The sequence below is a fragment of the Kryptolebias marmoratus genome, linkage group LG21 (genome assembly GCF_001649575.2).
Source record: "Kryptolebias marmoratus isolate JLee-2015 linkage group LG21, ASM164957v2, whole genome shotgun sequence".
Classification (NCBI taxonomy): Eukaryota; Metazoa; Chordata; class Actinopteri; order Cyprinodontiformes; family Rivulidae; genus Kryptolebias; species Kryptolebias marmoratus.
This window is the reverse complement of record NC_051450.1, coordinates 13871464-13882822: the sequence shown is the minus strand read 5'-3', so window position 1 is coordinate 13882822 and position 11359 is coordinate 13871464. Positions and strand designations below refer to the sequence as shown.

The following is an 11359-nucleotide window of genomic DNA, read 5'->3' as shown; positions in this document are numbered from 1 at the left end:
AGACTATGGTGGATTGGAAAATTTGGGCAAACAAAGGACATGATAATTGTCATCTGTGAATATTTCCAGATTTTTTTGAGCCATTATTGATTTTTAACAAATTTCTGAATATATTTCAGTATGACCAGCACTGCTACGACGAAGGTTAACAATTTCTTCTACAAAAGCTGTTGACTGTGGAGATTTCCTAAAGCGCAAACATTATTCCACATATACACACGGTGATGTGGGAATATTTGGGAAATTTTATAATAATTATATGAATTTTTGCATATTGGCTGGACATCATGAAAATGCCGTTTTCAATTTTTCATAAAGAATGTGCTCGATCCAGTAACATACAAATAAAAGAATATTATTCCACATGTAGGCATGGTCATTCGAGAATATTTTGGTAATTTTTGGAAGAGTTATGGATTTTTCATGAATATTTTTTTGGCTCATTGTGGTATAAAATTACAGTTACCATTTTTTACTGAATCAGCATTGGAACTAGGGACATAAAGATAAATGCATATTATTACAGATGTACACTTGATCACCTGAGAATATTTGGGTAATTTTTTTACTTATTCTTGATTTCTTATTAATTTAATTACTTCACCAAGTGTACGATAAAATTGCATTGAACAATTTTCTTTTGAAAATGCATTTTGTTTAGGGACATGGAGATAAATGCATATTGTCACAGATGTAGACTTGGTCATCTGAGAATATTTTTGTATTTTTCGAATGAATTCTGAATTTCTTATGAATTCATTTCTTTGGCTCTGTGTGGTATCAAATGGCAGTTAGCTTTTCCTTACTAAGCTTTCTTTACAAATTATACCATTGCGTCTTACGGAGCGCCTCTGAGTATGCACCGACCTGGCAAGTTTTGACACGGCCTGCTTGCCGAGAGAGGCGGAGGAGCCACGTCGGCGGGACAACAAGATCGGAGCGCGCAGATAGGGGTGGAGCATGGGGGCTTGGAACCCGTTGATAACTGCTTGCAGTTCTAGTTGTTCTTGTGACTGCTGAATGCTCCTGCTGTGGATCTACTTTTCATTTAGTTTTCTTTTTGCTGCTGGCTTGTATTCTCTCATGCCTTTCCAAAATCCTGGGTAGATGTTTACATGTGTTCAGTAGGAATGGTCCAGATCTTGAAGAAAAACATGTGTAATGCATATTTTCATATAAAGATTTTTTGTTTGTTTGTTTATTTCTCACATGTTACGTATTTAAGATCAGCTCAGCTCTGTCATAAAGAGTTTTACTGGTGGAGATGTGGCCATCTGTTGATGCTGGAAAACTGACTAGTTTTAACCACAGTAGACTTTGGTTGGATTTATCAGAATAATTAAAGGTTAGATGCTGAAAACCAAAAATATTTTTCAAATTACTGGATTTAATAAAAAGGTTATGTCCTTTAAAGCTTTGGGAAAGATTCATGCATGCAGACTCAACAAAGAGCTGCTAATTCTGCTGGGTACACATCTGCTTTTATTTCACAAAAGGCATAATTTTTTTTTTTATTGTTATGAACTAATATTAAAGTTTTGCCAGCCATTACTGACCTCACCAACAGTGTTACACACTTAAAGTAATGTCACAGTACCTGCTCGGTGGAGTGTTTTTGTGTCATTTTGGCTGCCTCCCAAATTTTCGCTTCACATGCTGCATGAATTGGTCCTGTTTGTGGGAAATGGCAGCTTCATGGGGCTTTGATTTGGGTTCTGCACATTTTCAGCTCAGACAACATTAACGTGAGCAGAGGTTTATCAGGGTAGAGAGCTGAGAGCCTCCTTGATGATGATGGATTGTAAAGAAAGAAGGACAGCTCTATGGTTCTCTTTGACCTCAGCTGGAGTCCTCAGGTCTGAAAGAAAGCAAAATAAATATACTATACGTTAACATGGCATTCAAAACAACTAATTTTACCGTCATTACACATCACTGGCATAAACAAACTCAGACCCTTTTACACACTAAAGAGAATCAATCTTCAGCTATAGAGATTCTGCCTGACAAAGAAGTACGTGACATTTCTTAGACACGTACTTCATTGTCTCCAAGTTGCCACCCAGATCGATTGCTTTCAGAGTGACAGAAACATAGAAGTGATTCATTAGCCTAAAGCAGCCGTGCTGATCAATTTGTTTAAAATGAGCTTGATTAATCTGTCGAAGTTACTGTGGTAGAGGTAAATGAAGTCAAACTTTTTGTAAATCAATTTAACATGAAAAATTCAGACAACATACAGACCAAATAATGATCTATCATTGCATGTCAGGCTCAGATGACAAAATTGGTCAAAGCCTGGCTAGAATTAATAATTATTTTCTTGATTAATAAAGATTGAAGGATTACTCTGTTGTCCTTCAAGTCTGAACAACAGCAAATTGAATCCATGTTGAGAAAAAACTCAAAACAAATAAAAGTGGTTTTGATTGCACTCACCTTCAGGGGATCAGAGTCAAATTGTCTTTAGGAGCAGATTTTGGTCAGTTTCTGTGACTATGGATTTTATTAAAGCTGTACTGGTAGATTTCAAACCAACATGTAATATATTTACAACTTGTTTTTTTGTCTAAACCATAGGAGTTGTTGTATATTTGGCCAAAAGAATATACAGACACATGTGAGTCAAAGAGTTCTTGACCTCAAACTCTTCAGAGGCTGAAACGATGAAAAGCTCGGCTCTTTGAAAGGAGTTTTAAAGGATGAAGGAACTAATAAAATAAATTCTTGTGTCAAATGCATCTGTACATCTCTTGGCAGATGTGATGTTTGACCACAGTCTGTGGGATGGAGGCAAGTCTGTTGTGGGAGATCAGGGCGAAAGTGGAGGCTTATATGCAACAAATTTTTAAGTTTGTTAAAAATGCACTGAAAAGGACTGGGGTGAGAGTGAAAGGTCTTATTTTGTTCTCATGAGGAGATTCAGGCACTGAATTTTCCTTTCAGTGGGTGTTTTTAGCTGCTCATTGCACAGAATACTGTAATGATTCACTCTAGAGGGAGAGGTACAGTACTGTGTAAAAAATCTGCAGCTTCCTTATCTTTATATTTTGCTTCCAAAGAGTCAGGCTTTCTTGTGATTTCTTAAAGCTGTCTTCTTGAGCAATAATTCTCTGGGATTTAGAAAGTCTTTCAAAGTTTTTCTTGGAAATTTTGCTGGTTTTGTCTTTAACTTGAGTTTGTGTCAGTCATAGTTCTTGACCATTTTAGGAGATTTTTATTATTATTTTTATTTAATCTACTTACCACTGACCTATGAATGAATCAACAATAAAAATAGGCACCTAATGTAAAGGATGAAATTGAATTGTGTCTACATATAACAGGCAACAGGAAAACAAAAAACAATTTTAAATTGGTTCTTTACAGGATGTTTTGTCACTGCAGCAAAATCAAATAACTATTGCACGTATCTTTAGTTAAAATTTAAAAAAAAACTAAAATAATGTAGTTTGACAGGCATGCAGTTCATCTACTTTTACAGTAAAAAAACAATAACAACAAAAAAAAAAACAAAAAAAAAAAACCCCCCCCCCCCCACACACACACACAGCACTAACTTAGAAAGTCCTTTCTCTCTGGTTTTATTTAAAATCTTCAAATAATTTCCTCCATCAAATAATTTCCTCCATCCCCATACTGTAGTATTTTTTCAATTTGTTTCCCAAAAAGCTACTGGATTGAAAACAACTGAAAAAGCTTAAGTGGAAAAATGTCAAAAGATAAACACTGAAAGACCTTCAGACGAACTGGAGAACTATTGATCATTGACCATTTAAAAGACCACAAGAAAGTCTGGCTCCTTGGAAGAAATGAGGGGTGCTGTGAGACCTTTTCTTAGCACTGTAATCTGTTGTAGAAAGCTCTATTGTTTGGTGATACCTTCCCTGCCAGCACTGACTTCTCATTATGGAGTGATTCAAGGCCCCGGTTCTCCTGAAAGTGGCAAAGTTGAAAAGTGCAATAAAATCCAACAGCGGTGCTTCATCATTCTCGCAGACTATCACTCAAATCCGCTGAAACGCAAGGCAGACACTGCGCCTGACCGGAGCAATAAATTCCCGAAAGCTTGTGTTTCAGCCAGAGTACTATCCTCATTGTAATCCCTCTGCCCTCAGCACTCCATGACTATTTGTTTGGGTTTTGTTCAAAGCATTTTTATGTGTACTTCCTGCACTGACCAACAACAGAGCCAAGATAACCACCAGTTGCATTAAGAAAGCCACAGCGGTGACAGCCGGCCCTCTGATGGTTGACTATAGCGCTTTCAAGCCTGTGTTTTGAGGTTTGATACTTTGTGCTTGGGTATGTTTCTGGCTGCTTAGTGGTGTTTGGGTTTTGTGTTCCCTTTATATAGTTATTTTGAGCCGAATGAGCGGCCCTCCCACAAAGCTTCTCTTAAAGCCTTCTGTTGTAATTAAAGTTAAAGCTTTAATGAAAAAAAAAAAAACATTAGTTCCTCTCAGTCTTTGTCCCGCAGGGCTCTTCTGACATGCAGTGACACCTGTCCTCATGACCAGTGTGAATGCAATATTCAACTTCCTCTCATAAATCCCAGCCTCTGCAGATTGTAATTAACACCTTCAGATTTTAAAAAAAAGATTTTATTTATAGTCCCCAGGGCTCTCCTCTTTTTTAATACATTTTGGCCATCATCCCAGAGTGCTTGCTCACCACCCTGTGTTTGTGATTACTCTGTTGCGAGGAGCTTTTCTGCTAAACTTTATTGTTTCAGCAACAAGAAGCATATCAGCAGAAGTCAGTACAAGCCTCTGTTTGTGTGATATGTGGTATGTCCTACAGCATGTTTATTCAAACGCTTAAAGAAGTTATTGTTCTTTGTTTCCTTTGTAAAAGACGCCTGCAACCAGTCGGGGAAGAGAGATATAAGCGTTGTGATCTCTTCAGCAAACAGGGTATTGTGTTCCAGAGAAGAACAGATGTTGGCACTTAATTCTCTCTATAAGATCTTAATTTGAACCTTGGGATTTTTACCGTATTGATACGTGGATAAAAAGTAATTTGTCCCTTCGCTCATCTGCTCATGCATTATTTAACTTCATGTCTGGACTTGTTTCACTGCACTGATTAGCTCAGATTTAAATACTTTCAGATAAATGCTCATCATTTTACAAGCTGTGGTTGAAACTGAATCTGCTGCAGGTGCTGACTGTCTGCCTCTACCTGTGTTTAGCGTTTTCCTGCAGTCAGCTTTTTTCATATTTATGTGTTTGCTTAATGACAGGTGGTGTTTGAGAAAAATAACGTATGGCGTACAAGAAAAGACAAGTCAGAAAAGCTCTTTTTGCATAGTAGTTTCAAGCTGTTGTATGAATGCAGTTTCTATAAAGGTAGCCTTGTGTTTTACAGCAACCTTAAAACATCTGGTGAAGAAACAATTAATGTACAACCCAATTTTTGGTATTATACTCTGATTTATACCAGATATAAGGAGGCTTGGCTACCCAGGTTAACAAACCTTGTATCTAAATTTTTAAAGTGATTTTGAACGGCCCCAATTCGGAAAAATAGGTCTTAAATCTGACCAGATTAAGGACTGAGACTGAAGATTGTTGCCACCTTAAATCAACTCCAGTCTCAAAGGCTTTTTAGTAGTTCATATTAACACTATTTTACATAGCTGTAAATTTAGCGTTACATGGTTATTATGGAGATCTATGGTTATTTGGAAAACGTAGCACATCTGGTATAGCCTGAGGCATATTATGAGGAATATTATAACCATCTGATGTGAAAGTGTCTGTGGTGTAAAGATTTATAAAGTAATGTCTGCATGAACCACTGAAAGTTGGCACGTGTTTTAGGACGGCAGATATCCACTCTGATCTTGCCTCTGGTCATTTGCTTGTCAGTCCAGTCAAAATTAAACTCAGTTTCTCCAAACTAAACTATCTAAAACAGGTAAAACAGTGATTGTTCTGAATCTTTCCAGTGACTCTTATGTTCAAAGGTCTGAGCTATCTGTTATTTGAAGATGTTTTGCTTTTTATCTTAGGAGCGTTTTTATCGTTATTTCAGATGTATAAATATTCAGTATTATATTTGTGTCTCAAAGGTTTCAACTCACAGAAAAGACGTCCAGTTGTCTTGTTTTTAATCTCTTTGCCATGACGACTGAGAATCAAGTCAAAGCAGCAGTCCACTTCAGTTAAATTAAGTTTTGTCAACTTATCAAATGTCTCAGTTTATCCCCCTCTGCCTCTTTATTTTAGTATCAACCTTGGCTCGTGTTACTCTGTCAGGACTTGTTTAAAAGTGTTTGGTAACAAACTCTGAGATGAACCTGATAAACCTTCTGACTGAGACCGAGACATTGGATTTGTCAGCTCTTTACTGCTTTAGTGTCAAGTATACAAAGTTGTTCAACTGAGATTTAGTTCAAAGGGACTTTTTGTTTTGTTTTTTTTTTAGTTTGTTTGTGTCTAAAAAATATATTGAGCAACTTCAGCAGCTTAAATAAAAAGCAAGCATATGTGTTGGCTAACTGTTCTGTACGTAAATCAGTGGCATTATTAATGTTAGTTAGAGACTAAAATTTGAATAGACAAACACAGTGACCAAACAGCCACAGAATTTATCAGTAAACTGGAAATGTGAGATATTTATCTTAATATATGTTTTTTCTACTTTTGCACAGAATTGTTTTTAGTCAGTGTAAATATATTTTGTGGGAAAACTAATCATATTTAAGTTTTATTTTGTTTTTGTCATTTCTACAACATAATGAACTGCAATGAAAACAAGTTTCACGTTTTCTAGTCAATAAAAAATGAAGAAAAACAAATATTGTAAACAGTGTAAATACATCACTAGAATTATGAAGTGCAACCGATGAATGTATATACCAGTGGTCTCCTATCCTGGTCCTCGAGGGCCACCATCCTACATGTTTGACTTGTTTCTCTGCTGCAACACACCTGATTTGAATCAATGGGTGATTAACAGGCTTTTGCAGAACATGAAGAGGTAATTTAACCACTGAATCAGGTGTGTTGGAGCAGAGAAACAAGTAAAACATGCAGGATAGTGGCCCTTGAGGACCAGGATTGGAGACCACTGGTATATACAGTATTTAAAGGTCTTTGATAAAAAAGTAACTATATCTTTTGAAGAAATAAATGCACATCCTACAGTCATAAACTTCATTAAACCCCAGAGTTAAAAATTTAAAATATTTATGGGTAAAATAATTAGGTGACATACAGCCTTTAAATTTTTGAAAGATGCTTTTCTTTGGAGTAAATTTAATATCTTTTTGTTTTGGGTTGTTTTTGCAACTTGAACAAGTCACTGTGAAATCTTATGGGTTTATTTAAATATAATAAGTAGTTTCTTTGTAATTCCAATTGCTGCCTCAGTGTGTTTCAGGAGTTTAAAAATAGGCAACTTTACAAAGATCTGAGGGGTCTTTTCACTAAAGTTACTTTATATTTAAACAGAGAAAGTTATCTTCTCCTTCTTCCACAAATAAAATGATGTGGGGAATTTGGTTTTTGAGTCTCTGTTTTACGATGTGCAAATTTGCCTTCATTTCTTATCAGAGAAATACTGCCAGAAATAGAGCGACTCGAACAGCATGTCATTCATTACACTAATTTTCTGAGCAGCAGAAGTCTAATTCTTCTTTAATAGTCACATCAGTTTAATCCCTGTTTCCCCTTCCAGGCAGCAATTACGCCATATACACGACTCTCCAGTAATGTCTGGCAGTCAGCAACTCCAAGTCGGATGAGAACAAAGAAAAGGAGAAAAATGCAAAAAAAAAAATAGAAAAGGTGCAGACAGAACTTTTATCCTGCAATTTTTATGACTGTCTCCTTTTCCTTGAATGGTTTTCTGTTGAACTAAATTACAGTCTTCTTGTGAACCAGAGGTGTTGACAGGCGTGAGTCTGGCCAACGGGACTGAGGGTGAAAGTATGCGAGGGCTTTTAGAGGCACTGAAAGAAATGCAGGAGCAAAAGGTTTCCTTTCACAAAAGCTGAGGAGCAGTCTCGCCCCTGAGGAGAAGACTTGTCCTGAAAGGGGGATTTTTGGTGTCCCTCAGGGGTTTGCCCTTATTGCCCTCCTAAATCTGTTACAATAGACTCTGACTTCCCCCTGGATAATAGGATACTCTGCCATCCCTGTGCCACAGAAGAAGTGCTCTCAAGAGAAATGCAGGTGCACGTGATCCTGTAAAGAAGTGACTCATGGTGACCACCGGGATTCTGGGAAAAGAGCAGCCAATTATTCACGGCTGCGTTTTCCAGCTTTTCACTGTATGTAGATGGGGTGACAAGGATCCTGTAAAGAATAAAACTGATGTTTATGTGTGACTGGAAGAGCATGTAGGGATGCTTTAGTGTATATTAGGGCTGTTTACAGGAAGAGGCCTGTGTTGTTTGTCTGCATGGATGTGACTAATGGCCATTAGGGATAGAGGGACTGTCAGGAAGCATTAGAGGTACGCTAAAAATGAAAGGAGTGAGTAGTTGATCAAAAAAAGCTGCTGCAGAGACGAAACAACAAAACCGACTTGATGCATACAAGAAGAAAGCTTATTCTGTTGTGCTTTTATTAACTTTGATACAACATTTACCAAAACGCTTGACCCAGAATACCTTTATAATTAGATTTATAAGATTAAACTCTTGAAACAAAAAGCAAATTTTGTGCACCAAGCATTGTGTTATGATACTATACGCGTGATGCTGAGTAAAATGTGATTTTTTTTTTTTGCATTTATTCTTTTGAGCCCTTGCAGTAGTTTTTGCCACAGAATTACCTAGACTTTTAATACAACACTAACTGAGTGTGAAGATACAAAATCAGAGATTTCTTTAAATTTATTCCGTGTTTTAACATTGGTAATAGTATTATTAGTGGATCGAAAAGTCTAGGCTTCTAATTTAAATTATGGATTTGAAGATTAACTGATGCACACATGCACGATGTGACTGGATCGATAGAGCAGCCGTTCAGCAATGCAGTTTTGGGAATAAATCTACAGGCATTGGTTTATTACAACTTAGTCTTGTTAAAATTGGATACATTTAATTGTTAGATGAATAATCTGCATGCAAGTTTGTTTTTCTTGCTGTATCATTTTCTCATTAGTCTTAATATAGCCATTTATTCTCTTTGTTGTATTGTATTGCATTGAACCTCATTGTGTTGAATTAAAACTCATTTTGGATTGTATCGTATTGTGACTGAAGGCTGAGTTGTATTGGTTCTTGCTGCTCGTGTATCTTCAATGAATCAGACCATTGGCAGTGGATCAGATATATATTACATCGGCCACAGACCAGAGATTCACAACCATAATTCAAAATAATATTTTCTTCATAAAAGCTTAACGAGTCCAAAAGCATCCTAACTATAGCAAAGCCAAGTAAAGTTCAAGTTTTTTTTTTTAAGTCTGAAGCAGAGGTCTTTAAATTTTTGATAAATGGCTGTAATTTTTCATGTCAGTACGGTTGTTAAAATTCAGGAGTGTGAGTCCAAAACCACAGCAGAAAATCAGAATCAGTTTCTGATCTTTAACACAAGTCTGAAGGGGATTTTTAATTATTCTCCAAAAAGTAGTTAATGCAAATTACAACACCGTCATCTCAGCCATATTTCATACTCTCCAGTCTGCTCTGATAAATTCTTCCACTGCACATCATCACCCACTTCTACAAGCAGCTTCATCTCCTATTTTGCTCCTAATGAAGTGCATCTGTCAGCCCCCTCTTTGGGTGAATTAGCATCTCCACTGGCTCTCATTGCCTCACTCCGCCCCTTTAGAGAACCAGCAGTCGGGTTGGGGGGAAGGAAGAGAACAGCATGAAGAACTGTAAGTGTGACAGAAACTAGACAGGAGGGAAGGAACAGAAAACGCTCCCTGCTTGTTAAACCCTGCGACCTCTGTCTTATAAAAGAGATGTGTCGCAGAGTAACAGCAGCGGGATCGGCAGTGCTCTCTGTCCTTGAGCCAAAACTATTTGCATAGGAGCAACAATATGCAAGCACTTTGTAAACTTAGGATGAGAGCTATTAAAATTAAGTTTATTACTAATTTTATCTAAGCACTTAATCCTATTAGGGTCACAGGGGTGGAGCAGAAACTTATCCAAACAAGAATTCAGTCCATCACTAATAGATAAACAGACCTATAATGCAAATTGTGCTACATTTAACATCTGGAAACGAGTAATTAAAGAAGGAAATAAGTTTTAATGTTCATCAAATGTATTCATTTCAGCAGGGGCAACAGTAAATACAAAATAATGTGATATGTCACCTTTATTTTTGGAAACTTTGCCAGTTGTGTAGCTGTTTTTTGTTTTTTGTTTTTTTTTTTACTAAAAGGTAACATTAATTTTCTGTGTGTGGAGGTAGCCTATATTATTTTAAATTTGTTCTTATAAAACATTTGCAAAAACAGATTTTAACATCAACCTAACTGATGTCTACAGTTCTTGGCTCAGTTTCTCCCCACTTTGCCTAATTGCTACACATCTTGGCATATAACCATAAACATATGGCCCTGTATGCGTGTGGATATTTTGTGCCTGCACAAGAAAGCGGCCCACACGGGCTGTCAAAAACATCAGCGAACGCCAGCAGAATCAGAGAACACCTCTTCTGTTTAAGCTTGAATTAGATTTTTCACCTTAATGTGATGTCAGGTTTACGTACATGTGATTCATACCAGCGGGTTAATTCTTATCTTTATACTTTATGCTGTAATTAAATGAGCGTTCACATTAACACATTAGCATTTCTGTCACCAGGATGTTATCTCAGACCCTTCATAAACCTGAATGACCTTGTCTGTGGCCCGCTGGTCTGTGCAACAGCTGCTGAGTCATCGCGCCCGTTTGTTTCAGGCAGAAAGAAATTTCTCCTTAGCTGTTTGAGAATGGTTTGCAGAGAAGTGTGTTTCTGAGGAGGAAGCACAAAATTAATGGTCTGAACTGTCCTTGGCCTTGTGATTTAAACTGCCTCAGTGTGGGGAAATTTATGCAATTGTTTTAGGTGCACACCTGACACTTTGTAACACAGCAGCAGATTATTCATTTCATTTTGGCACAAAAGTTAAGATACTTCAGATAATGTCATGCCGTATTATTGCGCCATTGAGAGCATATTTGTGGCCACATTTTACACATTTATTTACCTAAATTTACAGCCCTACAGCAATCAGATATTTTGAATTGAGGTTCTGTTGGAAAAATATGAGCAAAAAATATCTTACCTGTTGTAGATAGCTCATTAAATAACCTCATTTTGGAGAAAATTAGTTTAATTCTGATGGAATTATAGGTCAAAGGGTAGTCAGTCATGATCAAAGTGGATTACTGCCTTTC

At 36.9% G+C, this 11359-nt stretch overlaps 1 protein-coding gene across 1 annotated transcript in view; it reads left to right on the top strand.

Moving 5' to 3' along the window:
* Nucleotides 1-11359, top strand: part of plxdc2 (plexin domain containing 2) — an 80922-nt gene that overhangs the window by 23921 nt on the left and 45642 nt on the right. The window lies entirely within an intron of this gene.